Genomic DNA, 22,025 nt, shown 5'->3' with positions numbered 1-22,025 from the left:
GGTACACATGTCTGCACAGGCGCCTCCCAGCTCCCCTCCCAGGAGAACACATCCACTTGGCTCTGAGTCAGCTCTGGGCTGGAAATAATTACTAAGTGGACAGCTCTAGGGCTGATTCCCTGAGCCCACATGGAGGACAGCTTCTCCTGGGCTCCAGTGAGAGGCTGGCCCTGCTCTGCTCCTAGTTCCCACATGCTACATTTTACGTGGATGAAGTCATTGGACTGCAGATGAGGTAACTGTGCAGCCTGCCCGTGAGCTGGAAGAGGTTACCATATGACCATCCGTGTAAACACAGTGAAGTCCCCTCGGGGCTGCAGACAGCTGGGCTCTGCTGCTGGCTGTGAGCAGTGGGAGCCTTGGAACTCCAGCAGCCTGTCCCCACTCTTAAAGGAGCCAAATCACTGCCTGAGCTCCTGTCACACCATGAGAGGGGTCCACCCGTCTCAGCTGAGAGCTCCTCCCTGCAGGAGGAGGGCTGGTCCTGTGGCAGGTTTACAGGGGGCATCGATGAATAAAAAACACTTCCCCATAAAATAAGGCAATTTCCCAGCAGAGACACTGCCTACCCAGGACTACATGGCACTCCACAAATGCAGCCCTAAACCCCCCTACAGGTTATCTGGTACCATTCAGATGTGTAGACATGTCTCCTAATGTTATTTAAGTTAGAAATATGGCTGAGAAACCAGCATTTTTCCCACATTTTTTGTTGGTGCATTATATTGTACATATTGATGGCATTTATTATTACATAGTCATACATGCACACAGTATAACAATATTGTTTGGCCAATATCACTCCCCAACATTTTCCCCTCCTTCTCTGCCTCCCACTCCTTGGTCCTTTTCCTCTACTGATCTTCCTTTGAGTTTTTAGGAGATCCACCCCCACCTTTGTTTTCCTTTTTTCCTCTCTAGCTTCTGCATGGGAGAAAACATGCCTTCTGAGTTTGACTTTTTCACTTAATGATGGTCTCTAGCTCCATCCATTTTCCTACAAGTGGCATAATTTCATTTTTCTTTATGACTGAATAAAACTCTGTTGTATGTATATACCACATTCTCTTTACCCATTCATCCACTGGTGGACACCTAGGCTGTTTCTATAGTTTAGTTATTGTGAATTGTGCTGCCATAAATATCAGTATGCATGTATCGTTATGGTAAGATGACTTAAATTCTTCAAGGTAAATTATAATGCCACCCCAAAATTACCCTAAATTCTTCAATGGTATAGCTGAGTCATGCGGTGGAGAAACCAGCATTCTTAAGGGTCGATGAAAGAATAAACTTACTAAAGATCTTCTAAATTATACAATGACTGGTGCATTGCCAGAGGTGGAGCTGTCTTGCTCGGGTGTTTCAGGGTTGTTCCAGGGTCCCTGAGACCTCAAGGTCAGAATGTTCTTCCCAAGGTCAAGCCAGATTAACTGACTTCTGCATCTGTCTCAGGTGTTCCTCATTTTTTACTGGGCCCTCCCATTGCCAAGCACTGTAGAGAACACTGGGAATGTTGTAGAAAACAGGGCAGTGGTCTCTCACAGACAATCTACCAGGATGACAAAGTGGGTGTGTGTCATCAAAATAGAGCAGGGCAGCGACAAGCAGAGGGCATGGGGTGGCCATTCAGAGAACCTCATTGAGACCAGATGGTGAGAGACAGAGTATGAGGTGCTACAGGGCAAAATACAAGTCTCCAACAACCCACAAGTTAAGTTCACCATGATCCCCATGTCACAGGTGCTCACTGAGCTTACAAGAAGTTAAATAACTTGCCCAAGGAAGGAGTAGTATCAAGATTCGAATGAAGAAGGTAGGACCCCAGAGCCTAGAATGGCCATGAGCCCTCATGAATAGACTAGTGCCATTATAAAAAAGGGCTGTAGGAGTAGGTTCATTCTCTTGTGCTCTTGACCTCCTGCCTTCCAAAATGTCCCATCTGCTGCCAGACTTGATCTGGGATTTCCCAGCCTCCAGAACGACAAGCCAACAATTTTGTGTTCATCATAAATTATTCCTCCATTAGCACAGAACAGTCTAAGACACTCTTGAATGTCTTTAGGCAGATCAATGAGGTGATCGTTTCTGTTTGAGACAAGGCTCTGGCTGCTGTGTAGGAGGATGGATTGGAGAGCAATGAAAAGCATGTTGCAATAATCCAAGTGAGAGATGGTGACTGAGGAGTGGTGGGTACCATACCTAGACAGGAAGTTGAGCTCTAGCTACACAGGAGGTACAGTCAGCCAGCCTGAGCTTCCAGTGATTGCTCCTAGATGGTGGGAGGATGGGAGAAGAGGAGGGAGATGGAAAAAGGAAGGAGTGTGTTTTGATGGAGCTGCAGGATACTGGAGGAAGATGGGGTTTGCGATGTTCATTAGACACCCCTACATGCAGAACTGACCCTGTGGAATAAGATCTGGACTGAAGACAGAGAATTAGGAATCACCAAAGTATACAGGGCCTTAGAACCTACTGTTGCTAAACGTGATGGAGATATCAATGATATCCCAAATCCTTTCCCTTTTGTCTTTTTTTCAATATAATTTTTATTAAGAAATTTTGGAAAATTTGGATGTTTTTTATTTTTTTAAGGATTGTTTCAAAAGATAATTTATTTATGCTTTTACTAGTACATTAGAGTTTTACACCACTGTGGAGTTCATTTTGACATATTCATTAGTACATATAACATACTTGGCTCCATTTCAATCCTCAGTACTACCCTTTTACCTCCCCTCTACCTTCTCCCAATCCTCTTCCTTTACTGTATTGGTTTTCCTTCTATTAATTTATTTTTTCTAATTTATTCATTTATTATTTTTCTAATACATTTTATTAATTCATTTTAATTTATGTTCTATAATTATATGTAAAAATAGAATTCACTGTGATATATTCATACATTGACATAGCATAATTTAGTCAATTTCATTTTGTAGTTCCTCCCCTTCCCCATCCCTCCTTTCTTCCTCTAAATTATACACAATTATACATTCTATTTTCATTAGGTCCCCCCCCATTTTTTGTCATTCCTTATTTCTCTCTAGTTTTCACATAGGAGAGAAAACCTTCAACTCTTGACTTTCTGAGTCTGACTTATTTCACCTAGCATGATGTCCTCCAGTTCCATCCATTTACCAGCAAATGCATAATTTCACTCTTCTCATGGCTGAGTTAAACACTATTGTATATGTATACAACATTTTATTTATCCATTCATCTCTTTTTTGGGGGGGTACCGGAGATTGAACTCAGGGGTACCCAGCCACTGAGCCACATCCCCAGACCTATTTTGTGTTTTATTTAGAGACACGGTTTCATTGAACTGCTTAGCACCTCGCTGTCTCGCCTTTGCTGAGGATGGCTTTGAACTCATGATCCTCCTGTCTCAGTCTCCAGAGCCACTGGGATTACAGGTGTGCCCCATTGTGTCTGGCTTCCATTCATCTTTTGAGGGACACCTAGGTTCCATAATTTGGCTATTGTGAATTGTGCTGTTGTAAACACTGGTATGCACAAATCACTATAGCATGCTGATTTTAGTTCTTTTGGATAGACACCAAAGAGTGGGATAGCTGGGTCATATGGTGGTTCCAATCCTAGTTTTTAAAAGAATCTTCATATTACACTAATTTGCCATCCCACCAACAATGTATGGGCATACCTTTTTCCCCACAATCTCACCAATAGTTATTATTATTTATATTCTTGATGACTGTCATTCTGACTGCAGTGAGATGAAACCTCAGGATAGTTTTGATTTGCATTTCCCTGATTGCTAAAGACATTTGTAGAAAGGCACATTCTCCCCTAGTGAAATATAAGCCACATGGGGACAAGGATATTTTTCTCTTGTTCTCTTCCTCAGTGCCTGACAAATGGAATGTAGGAAATGTTCCATAAATATTGTGAAATAAAAGAACTACAGGATAACTCTTTCTAAAGCAAGGTTATAAAAATGATCCAGAGGCGGTGTGCAGTGGTGCATGCCTGTAATCCCAGCAGCTAGAGAGGCTGAGACAGGAGGATCACGAGTTCAAAGCCGGCCTCAGCAAAAGCAAGGTGCTAAGCAACTCAGTGAGACCCTGTCTCTAAATAAAATACAAAATGGGGCCAGAGATATGGCTCAGTGGTTGAGTGCCCCTGAGATTGAACTCCCTGGTATCAAAAAAAAAAAAAAAGATCCAGAGAGTTTTAAAAGTCTTAGAACATACCAAAACTTTTAAAACATAAATTCTCCCTCAAACTCTCACCCCTCATACTACTACTAAGACAGAGACAAGATTACTCCTGGAGGGTTTTGTCCTCCCAGCCACAGGCAGCTGTGTGCAGACCTCTGAAACTCCCAGATTTGTAAGATTCACCATTTTCCTTAATGATAGCTGGGCCTTCCTTGCTGTGTCAATGTAGGTTGACTCTAAAACTTTAAACTTGGAAAACATGTTTACAATACTACTGATGCTGCATAAATACAACACACTATAGCACTGATTGTTCTCACTGAAAAGTCCATCATATCTCTCTCCCCCACATACCTTCTCTCTCTCTCTCTCTCTCTCTCTCTCACACACACACACACACACACACACACACAGTAATAATTAGAGGTAATGGTTATGCTAATTAGCTTCATCATGGTGATCATTTCAAAATGTATACGTATATCATAACATCAAGTTGTGCATCTGAAATATATAGAATTTTCATATGTTAATGTTATCTCAATAAAGCTGTTTTTAAAAAATCTCAGTATAGCAACTGGACCATGTGTCATCAAACCTCTGTTGCCTAAAGGAGGATATTCCATGCACTAAAATCAAATGCATTCCCTTTCCTTAAATTACATCATCCCCTCTAAGCCATGCCACATTTCAGTTTATGTCATATTTGAATAATGAGTATCTTATAAAATTCTTATTTTCCCCACAATTTCATAAGGTTTTGACTATCTCATGTAGTTAGTTTTTTGAATACTGTACTGAAAGTGGAAAAACTGAATAATTGCTCAGGTATGCTTTCACACCCATTATAAAATTGAAAGCTCATAAGTCTAATCATCATTAAGTCAGGTGGGGACTGTCTATACTCCATCCTCTGACATAACAGAAAAGAAGTCAGAATCTTAGCATTTATCATTGGAAATCTTGCTATTTTGAGACTATAAATTCTCAGAGGCAAAAGAAACTATAAATTGTTATGACAAGATGTTAAAGAACTCAAGAGATGCTTAAGGAAAATCAGATGGCTATCATTTAGCTAACTTATGAGTTTTTGTTGAGCTCATATATCAACTAAAGAGGGAAGAGAAATTGTGGGATTTTGCTACAGGAACGATAGAAGATATATTTTTTTAAATCCTTCCATTGCAAAACACTGAGATGTTGGATAAATTGAAATGTTAAATGTGTCAAATGAGTTTATTAACTTTCAAGATAATAAAGAAAATTTCCAGAAATATAAAAAGTAAAACAAAACAAAATTAACCATGTACCTTCCTCCTCCCCCAGAAAAATAAGAGTTGATGCTATTCAGGAAACACTAATACCAGAATTCTAGAACAGTGTTGGCAAAATAGCACTCAGGCCAAGCACCTGTTTTTATAAATAAAGTTTTATTGACACATGGCCATGCCTATTCATTATGCATGGTCATCATGCCCATTTATTTACAAATGGTCTATGTCTGCTTTTGTGCTACAATGGTAGATTTAAGAGATTGCAATTGACCCCCATATGGCCCACAAGCCTAAAATATTTATTGTATGAACCTTTAAGAAACCTTTCATGATTGTCCTGGGAACTACGGTCTTTGGAGCCTGCACAAAGAGAAGGGGTAAACCTGAGACTTAAATAATGCTTAAACTTTCAAAGAGGCTCACTTTGCAGTGAAAGGGTGGACTAGGAAAAAAATATCTAACTTGCAAAACAAGCCAAAGGACAATTTTCCATAGCTCCAATGGAAAATATTAGTAGTAATAATGATAAAAACAATAATGATGGTTGTTTTAGTCAGCTTTTGTATCATCTAACTAGAACAACTTAGAGGCAAAAAAGGATGGGTTGGTTCTTGGTTTCCGATGTCTCCATCCATAGATAGACAACGCCATTATTCTAGGCCCAAGGTGAGGCAAAACATCATGGCAGAGAGCTTGGAGGAGGGAAGCTACTCCTCCACATGGCAGCAAGGAAGCAGAGGGTGGGGGGGAAGGGGCACACTCCCATGACCCACCCCCTCCAGTCATGCCCCACCTGCCTACAGTTAACCACTATTGAGTCCATTCAAACTAGATGGAATGATTAGGTTACAGCTCTCACAATCTAATTGTTTTGCCTTTGATATTCCTGTAGTAACACTGGAGTTTGAGGGGGACACCTTGTATCCAAACAATAACAATGGTCTTCTTGAGAAGTTACTAACTATGTGCCTGCTTTCATGAGGGACACCCTTTCACTGCAAAGCATTGTTTAAGTCTCAGGTTTACCCCACCTGTTTGTGCAGGCTCTAAAGATAGTATTTCCCTGAACAACCATGAATGGTTTCTTAAAGGTTCATACAATAGATATTTTAGGCTTGTGGGCCATATGGGGGTCAATTGCAACCTCTTAAACCTACCATTGTAGCACAAAAGCAGACTTAGACCATTTGTAAATAAATGGGCATGAATGACCGTGTATAATGAATAGGCATGGCCATGGGTCAATAAAACTTTATTAATAAAAACAGGTGCTTGGCCTGAGTGCTATTTTGCCAACACTGTTCTAGAATTCTGGTATTAGTATTTGTTTCCTGAGTAGCACCAACTCTTATTTTTCTGGAGCGACATCCCCAACCCTTTTTATTTTTTTTATTTTGGAACAGGGTCTTGCTAAGTTACTGAGTCTAGCTTTAAACATGCTATCCTCCTGCCTCAGCTTCCTGGGCTGCTGGGATTAAAGGCGTAGACCACTGTGCCCAGTCCAGATAATCTTAAACACCCCAAACAGAGAAAATTAATGTCTGGCAAAGGGAAATGCCAATTCTCTCCTACAAAGTCCTACAAAGATTGCTACAGGTTAAGTTTAATTAAATCTAAGTTTCAAAAAACAGAAAGAAATTACCAAACCTATAGATTACCAACAACCATAAGTGAGATTCAATAGAAACAATAAGCATTATTTAACCTCAGAAAACTTCAAATATTAGAATTACCAGATATAGATTATAAAACAACTATGTTCAATGTGAATATGCTTAATGCCACTGAATTGTACACTTAAAATTAGTCAGTATGGTAAATTTTATGCTATGTATATTTTACCACAATTAAAACATACATACATATATAAAATATGTATAAAATGTTGAAAGAGATAGAAAAAAATGAACATGGAAAGGGGGATTATAAAAAAATGACCAAACAGCTGGATGTAGTGACACACATCAGTAATACAAGCTATCCAGGAGGCTGAGACAGGAAGATCTCAAGTTCAATGCCAATGTGGGCAACTTAGCAAGATCCTGTCTCAAAATAAAAGGTGTAGTTCAGTGGTAGAGCATTTCTGGGTCCAATACTTAGTACCACAAAAAAAGAGGGGGCAATAAAAGACCAAATACATTTCACAATGAACCAAGTAGAATTTATAAAAAATAAAGCTACATTTAATTAAACAATCTGGCTACATTAAACTATACATATATACATATGTGTATGCAAAGATGGTAGTATAATAGGTGAAACTGCAAAATAAGCATGAAAGAAGAAAGGAGCCGTGAACTGAAAGTTGTTCTAAAGAATGCAACTCAAAAAGATAAGAAAATAGAAAACTGTTAAGAGAAAGGAAAGAAAGAATGAGAAGTTCTAATGTGCATCCAAACACTGTTCTACACTAGAGAACAGAAAGAATGGAGGAGAGACTGTGTGACGTTATAATAGCTAAGAAAATGCTAGAACTAATGAAAGACATGAATCCACAGGGACAGGAATTATCATGCATCCCAGGCAGAACAATTCCTCAAAAAAATAATCATATACACTAGGTACATCATGTGAAATACCAAAGCCAGAGAAAATGTTAAAGCAACAGGAAAGAAAAAACAAAGTGTTGAGCATGGTGGCAGATTCCTATAATTCAAGCAGCTTGAGAGACTGAGGCAGGAGGATTACAAGTTCAAGCCTACCTCAGCAACTTAGTGAAGCCCTGAGCAACTCAGCAAGACCCTATCTCAAAATTAAAAATAAAAATAAAAAGGGCTGGGGATGTAGCTTAATGATTGAGTACCCCTGGGTTAAATCTCCAGTAACCAAAAAAAAAAAAGTAGGGAGAGAAAACACAAAGCATCTGCCACAAAATAACAATAGTTTGAAAGCAGATTTCCACCAGAAAGTATGAAGCCAAAAGGCAGTGGAATTGTGTCATCAAAGGCTGAGAGAAAATTAGCTGTCAACCTAGAATGGCATCGGAAGTATTCTCTCAAGAAGGGTAGAAAATATGCCAGGTGCAGTGGTGCACACCTATAATCCCAGCAACTCAGGAGGCTGAAGAAGGAGGATTACAAGTTCAAGGCCAGGCTCCGGAACTTAATGAGACTTTGTCTCAAAAAATCAAAAGGCCTGGAGGTGATGTTCAGTGGTCAAGCGCCCCGGTGTTCAATCCCCAATACCAAAGTAGAAAGAAAGAAAAGAAAATAGCATTCTTCTGGCTCCATCTTGGAAGCAGGACTGCACCATGTCTTATTTAGGAGGTTAAGAACAAAAAGAAGAAGCACCTGGACTTTCCCAGAGCCCTCTGCATATTGGAGCATCAGGGAGAATTTGGGCTTCTCTGGCCCAAGCTATGCTGCTTGATAAAATTAAAAATCAGCTCTTCCTTCCTCAGAGGACAATTTTTTTACCTAATATAAAAGAGTCTTCCACTGAAGGTTCCATGATTATTCCATAAGCCACAGTAATCTGTGCCCAAGCTTGTGTGACATGTGCCCTGTCAATTGTCCATAAAGGAGGTGAGGTCAAGCTCCATGGCCTGTCCTGTCACTGCTCAATTCAGGACATGCAGAACTTTCTGACTGCACAATTCACACTGGGGTCCTGGGGTCCATTTTGTTTATACTAGAGAAGGCAGACAGAGTGGTGAGGCTTTTGTTGAACTTGAATCAGAAGATATGTTAAAAAAATAAAATGGCCCTGAAAAGACAGCAAAAACATAGGGCACTGGTCCTTTGAGATGTTCCAGTCACACAGAACTGAGGTGGATTGGGTGTTGAAGCACAGTGGTCCCACCAGCTCTGACACTACCAATGACAGCATCATGTAGCTTCAGGGAGTCCCATTTGGATGCACAAAGGAAGAAATTGTTCAGTTCTTCTAAGGACTGGAAATCAAGCCAAATAGGATCAACGTTACCTGTGGACCCTAAAGGCAAGACTACAGGGGAGTCCTAGTACAGTTTGCCTCACAGGTTAGCTGAGAAGCACAGGAGAGATTAGGGCATAGGTATATGGAAGTGTTTAAAAGCAGTCAGGAGGAAGTTAACTCATCCTCTGATCTGCCTCTAAAGTTATGTCGGTGCAGTGGCCAGGGCCCTATGACTGTCCAGGCAGAGACTGGAACTACAATGGCATTGTGAGGTGGGCAGGGCTGGAGATGATGAGGTCTGGTGCCTACTAGGCAGGCTATGGAGGCTTTGAGAAGTTCAGCTGCCTCAATGGTGGCCACAGTTTCCCCACTGACCATTTGGGAGAGGCCTCAGTTTGTCTCCAGGTATGTATAACTGTAGACATGGAGATGGTGAGTTCATGTACAGAGCACCACTAGCTGCTGTATCCATATGGAGTCGGGGTGGGGGAGCTGGCCTACAAAGCAACTGAGAACAATATCTACAACTTCACTCAACATGGTGAGTGTCCATTCTGAGACTAGCCCTGATGGAGTAATGATAGGCAAAGCAGATGTTCAATTTGCTACTACAAATAAGCTGTGGAGGCTATGTCAAGATACAGGGCCATCATACAACACAGACACATAGAACTGTTCCCAAATTCCACAACAGGGGCCAGCAGTGGGGATTACAGCAACCAGATGATGGAAGGTTAGAGGTGTCGGAGGCCTAGGCCACCATACTGGAGTCATGTAGTGAGGGGCTATTATGGGCTGGCTACATCAGTCAGAACAGCATGGGTGGAGAAGACTAGTTTTGTAGGAACTTTTGAGTTATTTCAATCAAATTTTCACAGGCAGCCAACAAGTAGTGAAAAGCAATTTATAAATAGAGGAATCTGTGGGATCCATTTTGCACCAAGAGTTTGTGATATTTGGAATTTAAAAAAAAATTACCTCTTTGGTGCTTTCTCATGCAAACTTTTCTTCTAGTATGTGAGATTGAATAAACTAAAATCTATTTTCTTCTGCTTTTCTTGATTAATATTTTGGTAGTATACTTCAGAGTGATGTTATTTGAGTTAAAATAGTTAAAGTATGTCAAATGTGGATCTTTGAGCTGGGCACGGTGGCATGGTCTATAATCCCAGTGGCTCTGGAGTCTGAGACAGGAGATCTCAAGTTCAAAGCCAGACTCAGCAAAAGCAAGCCTCTAAGCAACTCAGTGAGATCCTGTCTCGAAATAAAAAATACAAAATAGGGCTGGGGATGTGACTCAGTGATTGAGTACCCCTGAGTTCAATCCCCAGTAACCCTCACCTACAAAAAATATGGATCTTTTGCAGCACATGAGAGGCCCATGCTCTAGCACTGAGCTATACCCCCAACCCTAGGGATATATATATATTGTCGAAAAGAGTGCATCTGCGCAGTGTTCACATGGGTGTACTGCAAAAATCCACATGTAGGTCCTGGGTTCAATCCTCCGCACACACACACACAAACACACATACACACAATAGTTTAAAAATTTAGCAAGATTCACTTATTAAAATACATTCAAAAGGAAATCATAATACAAAGAAAGTTTTAAATCAAGGTCTGACCAATCCCTACAGGATTAGCATTGTGTTTTTGTTCCTAAAACGAACTTTAAAAATAGTTTAAACTTAACCTACAAGATTTAAAATGAAAAAAAAAAAACTAGAATGAGAAATGTTTCTCTTTGAATTATGGATCTATTAATTTTTCTTAAAGACTTTTTCATAATGAAACAAAAAAAGAAAAAGAATAATATTTTGGTAAAACAAAAATTGAACAGTTTACTGCTCATCTGCAATTAAGAAAGGAACGTCTGAAAGATGAACACTTAGAAGGAACATAATCCCAGCAGGATATTCTGGGAAAGAACAGAAAATGCTGAGCTGAATTGCTCAGGAAAATAGACAGGACTTTGAGGCAAGACAAGAGAGGAAGACCAAAAATACTGGCAAGAGCTGGGGACGTGGCTCGGTGGCAAAGAACTTGCTTAGCATGTGTGAGGCCCTGCAAAAGAGATCAAGATAGAGGAGGGATGGAAGAAAGAAGGGAGGGAGGAAGGGAAAGAAGGAAGAGAGAGAGAGATCTAACAGAATAAAAAAAATCTAATGGAACGTAGCTTTGTGTTTTTGCACTATGGAATGCATTATGGATTCTCCCTCCTGACTTTCCTCTGTATCTTCAGTTAAATATACATTTCTCGTTTCTCTTACGTATTTTGTGGAGCTGAATCCATTTTTCAAGATGGGATTAAAAGCCAGATAAATGTCCACATTTATTCAAGGCAGGAATAGGATTACACAGATCCTCTATGTATGTTATTAAGACAGGCATTGACACACTCGAGATGATCCCCCAGGTCAGGTGGGCACACCCTGAATTTTCTGATGGGAGCCACTAGTTTATTTCCATAGTACACTTTCACAATTTTTCTCTCTATACCTTTTCACCATAAGCAAGAGGATTTTTGCCAGGTTGAATTATGGGTGGACTATGTCTCAGGAGAAAAGTTTACAGCACCCCCATTTCCACCAAGGTCAACCTCGGCCTTATTGGTGCAGATTCCAAGCACAAAACAGAAAAGGAACATTTACTAAATACTTGTATGACAAAACATCAGGCACTGCTTTTTTCCCATATTATGTCATTTAACCTTTTCATGTAAGGTACAAACAGTCCACAGTTTCTGATGGTTCAACTTAAGATTTTTTAACTTTTCAATGGAGTGAAAATCTAACCATACAAACATCTGTTTCCCATGTTTAGTCAAGTAGTCAATAAATTACATGAGATAGTCCACACTTTGTTATACACTAGGCTTTATGTTAGGTAATTCACTCAACTGTAAGTGAATATAAATATTCTGAGAACATTTAAGGTGGGCAGTACTAAGCCATGATGTTTGGTGGTAGGTCAGATATACTAAATATATTTCCAACTTATGATTTCAACTCACAATGAGTTTATCAGGAAGTAATCCCATCCTACATGGAAGAACATATTGAAAACCTCAACACTAATGGGCTAGTATTAGGAGGTAGGCTTTGGACTTGATTGGATTGTGAAGGCACACCTTCATGAATGGGATTAATGCCTTATAAGAGACCCTAAAGGGTTGCCTTGCCTCTTCCATATTGAGAAGAACACGACCATCTATGAATCAAGACGTGAACTCTCACCAGAATGCAAATCTGCCAACCCCTTGATCTTGGACTTCCCAGCCTCCACAACAGTCAGAAATAAACTTCTATTGTTTATAAGCCACCTGGTTTATGGTATTTTGTTACAGCACCTAAAAAGGGTTAAGAAAGTACCACAAAATTTTACTAGAGCACAGCCACACTCAGTTTTTTTACAGGTAGGCAGGTTGCTTTTTTACTTTAATGGCAGAGTTGAGCAGTTTCCACAGAAATAGCAGAGTACGAGTGACTAAGGCATGGGGAAATAGGCAGGAACATCATACCAGTGGAAATAATGTCCACATGACAAGGAGAGCCCAACATCCGTATCCATCCCACATGTCCAGTTGCTTGTCTTCTGCTTCTGCCACTCTGTCCTTCTCACCCTCCTCCCATTTCTGAGTTATAGAATACTCCCACAGCTTCCCCATATTTCACATGCCTGTTGGAAATACATGACCACAAAGCTACATATTTTCCTTGACCATGACCACAGGCCCACTGTGGCTCCCACAGCCCCAGCTGACTCAGGACGGTCAGTCTGCAGAAGGCCCTTGATTTTGCCACAGCTTGAGTCATCCAGAGTAATTATCAGAGCTGATAAACTCTGCAGGAACCAATTTCTTCTCTCCTGTAATCAGAGGCACAGCCCTGCCTCTGTCTGGTACAAGGTGGATGACAGAAAGTCCTGGTCCAGTAGAAGTTCCCCTCAGTTCTGCTATTCCTATGGGTACCTGTTTGCTTCAGGAAATGATGCAAACCTTGAACTTATACTCTGACATCTTTTGTTTTGTTTTTTTTTCCTGAAGAGCATGGTCCGTATGTTAAGAAGGACCTGTTTTGCATCTAGGCTCTCCCATTGGCTGTGTGAGTGGCCACCTTGCTTCTTCTCACTTGCAAAATGAGGACAGTGAGTTCCTTCCTATAGACTGTGGGAACTGGCATGGACTCCCCACCCAACTTGAAAGCTTCTCCTGCCTCTGCTAATCCTCTCTTGTTTGAAAACTTCCCTCCACTTTTCCTGGTATCATGCTTCCTGTCCAGCTCCCGTAGAAAGTTTCCAAGTCCCAGGCTTGTTTGGTTACCATTCCCCTGTGTCTCCTGGCCTCCCCACCCCCTCCATGTCATAGCCCTTAATGCTTCCAAATTATTTCCACGCCTGCCTGCCTCACCTATTCATGAGCTCCTCCAAGACAGGAAGCTTGATTCTTTGTTCTTCATTTTCAAGTTCATTGCCTGCACATTGACCACTCTGGAAGGCAGGGTGAGGGGGATGGGATGGGAGGTGTTCCTATCACAGCATTCTGTGAGAGTTCTTAAAAATCTGCAATTCATCCCTTTCAGTGTCTGCAACTGGCCTCTTAGAAATCTTAAAATCTGACCTCATAGAACTGAAAACTTTCCTTTAAAGGCTGTCTGACACAAAGCACAGCAACTTAGCAGGAAGTTTTTTTCTGTTCCCGCACACCCCACCCCACCCCACCACAACTCCCCCCCCCCCACCAACACCCTGTGCACACGCACACACCACGCCAGACTGGCTCTGCAGCTCCAGGCCCCTGATTACTGAATATTTGGGGGTGGAGTGTCTGTCCTGGACACCACCACCCCCATCATGTGCGTCATGTGCACACAATCAGTAGCCTGTCCAATGCAAACAGCCCAGAAAAAGACAATACCAGTCTGTTCCTAAGAGAGAGGAATGCTAAGCAGTTGCTATTTCCTGGATGACTGAGTGTTCTTTACCCTGAAAACATGGACAGTCTAAACAGAAATTATTCCATAGCCTGTGTTCCCCTAATTTCATGTTCAGAGATGCAATGTTACCCCTGACCCATGGATGATAGTTATGTCCAAAAGAGGGAGGTCTCCAAAGAATATTTCAGAACTACAGCCGCCTCCAAGGAGTATGCAAATTCAAGTGCAAAAACCATAAATAAGAGTGCCAGAAGAATGTCAAGTGCAAGCATGCCATTTTCTAGTAGATCTGTAGGTATAATTTCTACCTCCAGTCAGTCTCCTTGTGCAAATGATTTTGCATACACCATATAGACATATTTTTTTTAGCTTAAATATCAGCCAAAGGAGGAAAACAGTGTGGTCCTTTATAAGAGAAAGCATCTCTCTCAGGAAATAATTGAGGGCCCCAATTGCTCCAGTATTTCAAAAGAGACTGTACAAAGCACCCCTGAAACCCTGTGGGGAATAATTCTGTGTTCGCTGGGGAATTGGTTGGATGATCTAATAGGTCTTTGCCCTCACTCTAATTTCAATGATTCATGTGTGACTTATTTAATTGTTATCATCTATTGCAGATATATAAAAGAATGCTTTTATTCTTAAAAAATCTAAATTCAAATCATCTTTAATATCACCAAGTTTTTACTCCCATCACCCTTCAGAACATTGACATATTAACTTTTTGACCTACCCTCAACCCTCCCGCTACCTCCCAGGATACAAAAAGTACATCTGCTGCGCAGCTGGGTGTAATGGGGAGCCCCTACCCAACAGTGCATTGAAAACAGGTTGGGAAAAACTAAGGGTTAAATGAAATCCCCCAGGAATTCCAATCTGTTGTAAACTGCTAAATCAGAAGCTGCCTGGGGCCTAGGTGTAACCACAGCTAGGAAAACAATGCCTAACTGCCTTATCCTCCATAGCATTTAGCATTTATCATGGTCAGAAAACCACCTGTTAGCTGAAAGAGAGTCAAAAGAATTCTGAGCCATAATTAAAGCAATAATGAATAAAAACATATTGTGAATTGCTACAACAAACCCTAGGCAGATGTGCTGTTTAACTGTTGGCCTGATCTGTGATATTAATTCAGAATAAAAACACAGGCAACAAAACATATACCAATTCAAGATCCCTCTTGCCCCAGGGTTTTGTATTTTTTTTTTTTTTGAAGACTTTGACAGTTGTGGTTAGTAGCCTAACTGCAAGCAGAGCTGATACATATTGCAAACCTGACTGTGCTAGACAATACATTAGAACAGAGCTAGCAGCCAATCAGAATCACAGGAACCACTGGATCACTGCGAATATCCAAAAATGACAGTTGAAGCAGATGACAGATGAGTGGCATGAGCCCCTTGGTGTCCATCCTCCCTCTGCAGAGGGCTCTCTCTAGCCCAGGCCTTTTAACCCTGTCAAAGCCAAGGGCTGATCTGCCCCAGGGAATGCATACCTGACTACCCAGCCCCAGCCAGAAGATAATTCCAGTGTTTCACTAGGCAACTCTGAAAACACTCCAACTACCAGCCAATAGGCAGTTAAACACAGAAACACAGGAAAGGTCAGCATCAGGGTGTGTTAAGTTTCTTTTTGGGAGTTCTACTCAGTTTGGCAGCCACTGGTTTGTCTTTAAGGCTCTGGTTCCACCTCTGTAAGCTCCTTCTCCATCTTCAGAGAGGAATGTGCTCCTGAGAGGGTGAGGGTAAGGGCATGGGGATGTGAACCGAGGAAGAGAGGGGCAAAGCAATTTTGTGGTATGCGGGTGTTCATAACTTTGTATTAAGCATTGCTCTTAAAAGAATTCAGAGTTCAGTTGACAGATCTATGCAAATGTGTGAAAAGTGGAAAAAAAGACAAGTTAGCATTCATTTAGGAGGTTGAAAGCATCGCTTTGATTTGCGATGATCTTTAATCTACCTCTTTCACCACAAGGAAACACTGCAGAGACAAAAGCCCCAAATGTCACAAAATAAAGCCTGCTAGAGTTCTGTTGGCATATCTTTTAATTCTTGAACAATTACCCTGCCATATACGTTTATTCTTGAATTTTATATAGTGACACATTAAATTTTGAAACTAAAAGAAAATGACACACGTACATACCTCCAAGTGCAAAACTGACTTTACAATGCAGTCTACTGGTATGTGTGTGAGTGTGCGGCCATGGGTTTGTGCCGTGCGTGTACCAAGTCTGCAAATGTCTCATGTATTGCAATTGACTTAATATCACTCTCAAAGATTGAATGTACATTTTCCTGCCCTGAAAAGATTTTGAGTAGGATCTTCTTGGCACAGAAGATCTTCTATATTGAAGACTCGATCTCTATCCCTAGTTAAGTTACACTAATGAGAATTCATAGTCGAGAGTGGCCTTCATATGGCCACAAGAATATTATGACCCTTCTGTGGCTCCCTATTACCTTTCAAAGACTTAAGATGGCCCAGCATAGCCCTACATCCTTTTTCTGGATTCACTTTCCATTACTCTACAAATGTCACACCAGCCACACAGAACTGCTGGATGTTTTATAAAGCTTGCTTATCATTCTTCATGCCTATGTCTTTGGTCATCCTATTTTCTCTTCTCAAAATGCCCTTCCAAACTCCCCCCATCCCAGTTAAAGTCTTACCCCAAAGTCATTCCCTAGGTACCCTGACTACATCTTATTTGTGGTTGTAAATCAGCACAATTCCCAGTAAGGGGTAGAGATTCAACCTGCATCGAACGAATGTATTTTCTATATCCTGTTCAGCAATGCATTTTTAAATCAAGCCTTTTCTGATTCCGTCCTCTGCAGAGCATGACATTGAAGTTCTTCTGGGGTGTCTTTCATGTTCAGTCTGGAATCACTGTTACTCATTAGCCTTCCCTGCACTCATCCCAGATCACAGTTTCCTCCACTTGCCAACTACCTGCCGAAGTTGTTGATTCACAGACCTCCCATGCACCACTTGCAGTCAGTCCATGTTGAATAAGAACAAAAATAGTAATAGTTGAACAGCATAGAAAACTTAGAAAAGCACTCTCCCATTCCTTACCCATGTCATTCCTACAATCAGTCCAGTCAGCCCTCTGTATCTATAGGCTCTGCAGGCTTGGATTCAATGAATTGTGGGTCAAAAAAAAATTTTTTTTTAAAGATCACATCTGTGCAAAACGTGTATAGAGATTTTTCTTATCATTATCTCCTCAACAACACAGTATAACAACTGTTTGTATTATATATAAGGTAATCTAGAGATTATTTAGCATATGAGGGAAGATATGTGCAGGTTATATGAAAATACTGTTGTTTTATATAAGGGTATTGAGCATCTGAGTATCTGCTATCCAGAGCCAGAGGGGATCCTGAGAGACAACAGATACTGATACTGACAGACAACTCTATACAAAATAGGAAGGGCCACCATTTGGTAGATAATAATCACAGATAACATTTATGGAGGGCACATGAAATACATAACCTGTTTAACCTTCAAACCCCTTAAGAATAGCCCTGTTTTTGTCCTCATTTTACAGAGGAGGAATCTGCAGCCCACATCGTCTAAGACAAAGACAAAGGGCACCCAGCTAGTAACAGACACATGGTGTGTGGGCCAGGTGGCTGTGATTCCAAGGTTTGTCCACGTGGTCATTGCCCCTGACTGAAGCTTTCAGAGACCATCTTAATATCTCAGAGCTAAGACAGGATATCGATGCTTTCCACCATACTCTCCATCTAGTATACTCTCCTACTAACCGTTACAGTATTGTGCAAGGTGGTTAGTATCTCTGCACCTCTGTACAGTGTAGGCAATAATAGTATCTCTTAAACAGGGTGTTGGAGGCTGAGTTAATGTATGGTACACATAAGGACAGGAGTGTATTTTATATACACAGGTGCCTTGCCCCATTCAGTGGGGTCTGAAGCCAATGGATGATCCAAAGAACATTTTCTCAGGCTTTTGGGCTCTATGTTAGGACCACCTCTAAACATTCCAGAGAATGAATGGCCCTCACAGCCGGGGGCATCCTAGCCCCAGTATCATGACTTTGTGGTCACTCTACCATTTACCCAGCCTTGCCTGTGTGCCAAAGAGATGACGAGGCCTGAGACTGACACCTCCTGCTGGGGAAACACAGGCCTCGTGTTCTCATCCTACCAGCTCCTCCCAGAACTCACTGCTGGCCCACTGGGGATACACTAGCAACCATACAGATGCTCATTTTGTCCTTATTTCACACATGGGCCTCCAGATGGGACTGACATTCTACACTGTCCCATTTTCCATTTGTGCACACTTAACCCAACTAAAAGGCCACCAGTGGTGCCTGTGTGCACAAGCCCCGAAGCCCTCTTATCTGTCCATCTCTCTACTCCTAGCTCTCTGCCTCTCTCTGCCTTTGTCTCCTATTGCTCCACTCTCCTCTTCCCGGGGTCTCTCCCTCCATCTCTCCCAGTCTGCATCTGAGTTTTGCTCCTCTCAGCCACTTTCCCACAGAACACATGCATCTCTTTCTCTTCCCCCACCTTCACTCTTAAACACAGGAACCACAATAACAATAACAACAACTCCCGTAACAACAGGACATGCTAATTGGGCTCCCCAGTGAGTTTGTTTCACCCCTACAGGCACAAGTGAATCAAGACGCGTTAGAAAGAACATACTTCACACCTGTCTATTAAGCTCAATCGCTGGTTGTGTGAAACAAGACCCTGATGCCCAGGGACAGGCCGACCTGGCTGGACTGGGTGAGCCTCAGCTGTCCCTCCAAACTGGGCTCAGGGAACAAATGCTCCTTCTGTTCTCAGTGGATGAGAGCATTCCCTGGAATGTCCGGGAAGCAGCTGTGGGCCTCTCCATAGGGTGGACAGTGGGGTCTGTTCTCAGCGAGTTGTTAGAACTATATGTACCGCAGTTGGTCAGCTATTTTTACAAAATTCCAATTACACAGCAAAAAGACCAACACTGCATAAGGAGGAAGTCGGTGATGTCCTGGCACTGATGTGGCTTGAGTATCACGGCAGCAGGGAAATGTCTTAAGGGCTGGACTGGCCATAATAGGAAAGAAATATTACCCAAAACAAAGGTGCCTCTATTAATTTATTACTTTCGACTTATAAAGGTTTGCCAACTGGAGCCGAGCCCATAGGGAACGAACACTGGCTATGGCTGCAAAGAAGAAGAGGAAATATTTTTAAGAGTAGGCTGAGATCCAAAGCTTCATCTATCATTTCCTTTACTTGCCTATTACTTGAGGGCTTCCAGCATTGAAATCCTGGTGTTAGCCACAGGGGATGTCCCCCCAGCCTCACAGAGCTTACAGTTTAGAGAATAAGGACACGTGAAAAAGAAATAACTATTGTGTGCGCTGTTAGGAGCATGGAAGTCCAGGGACCTGTGTGCAAAAAGCAGACAGGTTGAAGTAGGTAAGCGGGCAGGTAAGACTCTCAAAAGGAGGAACATGGAAGCTGAGATCTGATTCATGCATTGGGACTAAGAAGCAAAGAGAAGGAAAGATTGTTCTAGGTAAAAAGGACAGGAAGCACAAAAGCCCCAAGTAGAGAGAGGTCAGGGAGGGGAGAGAAGGCAAATGACAAAGGGTCTGATGGGCCCCATTAGGGAATGTGGGTCATGGAGTTTTAAGTGCAATGTAAGGGTACAAGGTAATCAGAGTGCATTTCAACACTAGGGCTCTGGCTGTGGTGGAAAGAAAAGAATGGAGGCAAGCGGGAGGTGCTGCAGTAAACACAGCGGAGAAGGAAGGAATCAAAAGGCATTTAGGAGGCAAATCAATAGGGCTTGATGGTTGATTGTGTGAGGGGCTGGTTTAGAGAGGGAATCAGGATGACCCTTTGCCTTCACTGTGAATAGTGATGCCATGTCCTCCTGCAGGGACTTGTGGAAGGAGGGCAGAGTGGTCAGGAGGTGACAGGGCCCACCTGGAGCATGTTGAAGATGCTCATGGATATTGTGGCACCCAGATGCCAGAGTGGCCCCATGAACCCTTGGTGTTCCCACCCTTGGATAATCCCCTCCCATTGTGTATAAGCAGGACTGTGACTTTGCTTTAACCAACAGAATATGGCAAAGGTGAGAGGATGTCACTCCTGTACTTGCATTATATAAGACACTCAGCTGGAGCTGGGTGTGGTGGTGCACATCTACAATCCCAGAGATTTGAGAGGCTAAGGCAGGAGGATTGCAAGTGCAAGGCCAGCCTCAGAAACTTAGTGAGGCCCTAGGCAACTTAGCAAGACCCTATCTTGATATTTAAAAATAAAAAGGGCTAAAGATGTAGCTCAATGGAAAAGTGCCCCTGGGTTTCATCCCCAGTCAAAAAAAAAAAAAAAAAGACAGCCAGGTAAGGTGGTGTGTGCCTGCAATCACAGCAACTTGGGAGGTTGAGGCAGGATGCCAAGTTCAAAGCCAGAAATGCAGTAAGACCCTCAGAAATGGCAATGTAGCAAGACCTCAGCAACTTAGCAAGATCCTGTCTTAAAATAAAAAGGACTGGTGGGGTAGCTCAGTGGTAAAGTGCCCCTGGGTTCAAGCCCCAGTACCAAAAAAAAAAAAGATTTACTTAGCCTGAGGGACTGAAGCTCCCCTGGGGGCTTGATGAAGTGAGCTTGTTGGGAAAGCCCATGTGGCAAGGAACTGTGAGCAGCCTCTAGAACCTGAAGACAGCCTTCAGCAACAGCCAGCAGAACACGGAGATCCACAGTCACACGACCACCAACAACCTAAGCAAGCATGGAAATAGATTCCTTCCCATCTGAACTTCGGGATGAACACAGCCCAACCAAGTCCATGACTGCAAGCTTGAAAGACCCTGACCAGAAGATCTGATTAAGTCAAGCTCGGACTCCTGGCTCACGGGGACTATGAGATAATAAATATGTGTTGGTTTAAGACACTAAGCCTCTGATAATTTGTTATGAAGCAAGAAGGAAAATAATATAGCATCTAATTGGAGATGGTAAACAAGTAACTGGGTATTTGGGTTTGGACCTCAAGACAGAGGTCAGGCCTGGAGATAACACAGCTGACAATGGCTAGCATATAATCAGTGGCCAAAATCAGGGAAGAGAATGCAATGACCAGGAGAAAGACTAGGACAGAAACCAGAGGACTTACAGAGGGTGCTAGGAAAGAATGGCCAGAGAGTCAAGAGGAAAACAAGGAATAGTTTTGTTTATAAAAGGCAACACTGACTAAGAATGTTCCATGCACCAGGTACTGTTTGTTCTAAGCAGATGACAGATATTAACTCACTTCATCTTTACAACCCCACTATCCAGTAAGTGCTATCATATTAGCCTCCTGATATTACAAATGAGGTGACTGAGGCACAGAGGGGCAATAGGTAACTTGCCTAAGACCACACAGCTAGGAAGGCAGAGTGATTCATGTAGCTGCTCCAGAGCCCACTTCTTACCCATTTATGCTATATTGATACTTTCTGTTCCAAGGAGCAAAACAATGCAAGCTGGTGGGTGTGGCATTGCCACCTGTAATCCCAGTAACTTGGGAGGCTGAGAGAGGAGGATTGCAAGTTCAAGGCCAGCCTGCACAAGTTAGCTAGATCCAGTCTCAAAATAAAAATTACAAACAGTGAGGAATATAGCTCTGTGGTAGAGTGCCCAAAGGTTCAATCCCCGGTAGCAAAGAAAAAGAAAAGAAGGAAACAAAAAAACATCTCAAATGCAAGCAGATTTAACCATAAAGGG

General features: G+C 42.0%; 1 pseudogene; it reads left to right on the top strand.

The window, feature by feature from the left end:
- The first annotated feature begins 276 nt into the window (after nucleotides 1–276).
- LOC114090617 (heterogeneous nuclear ribonucleoprotein F-like) lies at nucleotides 277–10,072 on the top strand (annotated as a pseudogene).
- The last annotated feature ends 11,953 nt before the right edge of the window (nucleotides 10,073–22,025 follow it).

This window comes from Marmota flaviventris, chromosome 15 (genome assembly GCF_047511675.1).
Source record: "Marmota flaviventris isolate mMarFla1 chromosome 15, mMarFla1.hap1, whole genome shotgun sequence".
Taxonomy (NCBI): Eukaryota; Metazoa; Chordata; class Mammalia; order Rodentia; family Sciuridae; genus Marmota; species Marmota flaviventris.
The sequence above is the reverse complement of the archived record's forward strand: the minus strand, read 5'-3'. Positions and strand labels throughout refer to the sequence as shown.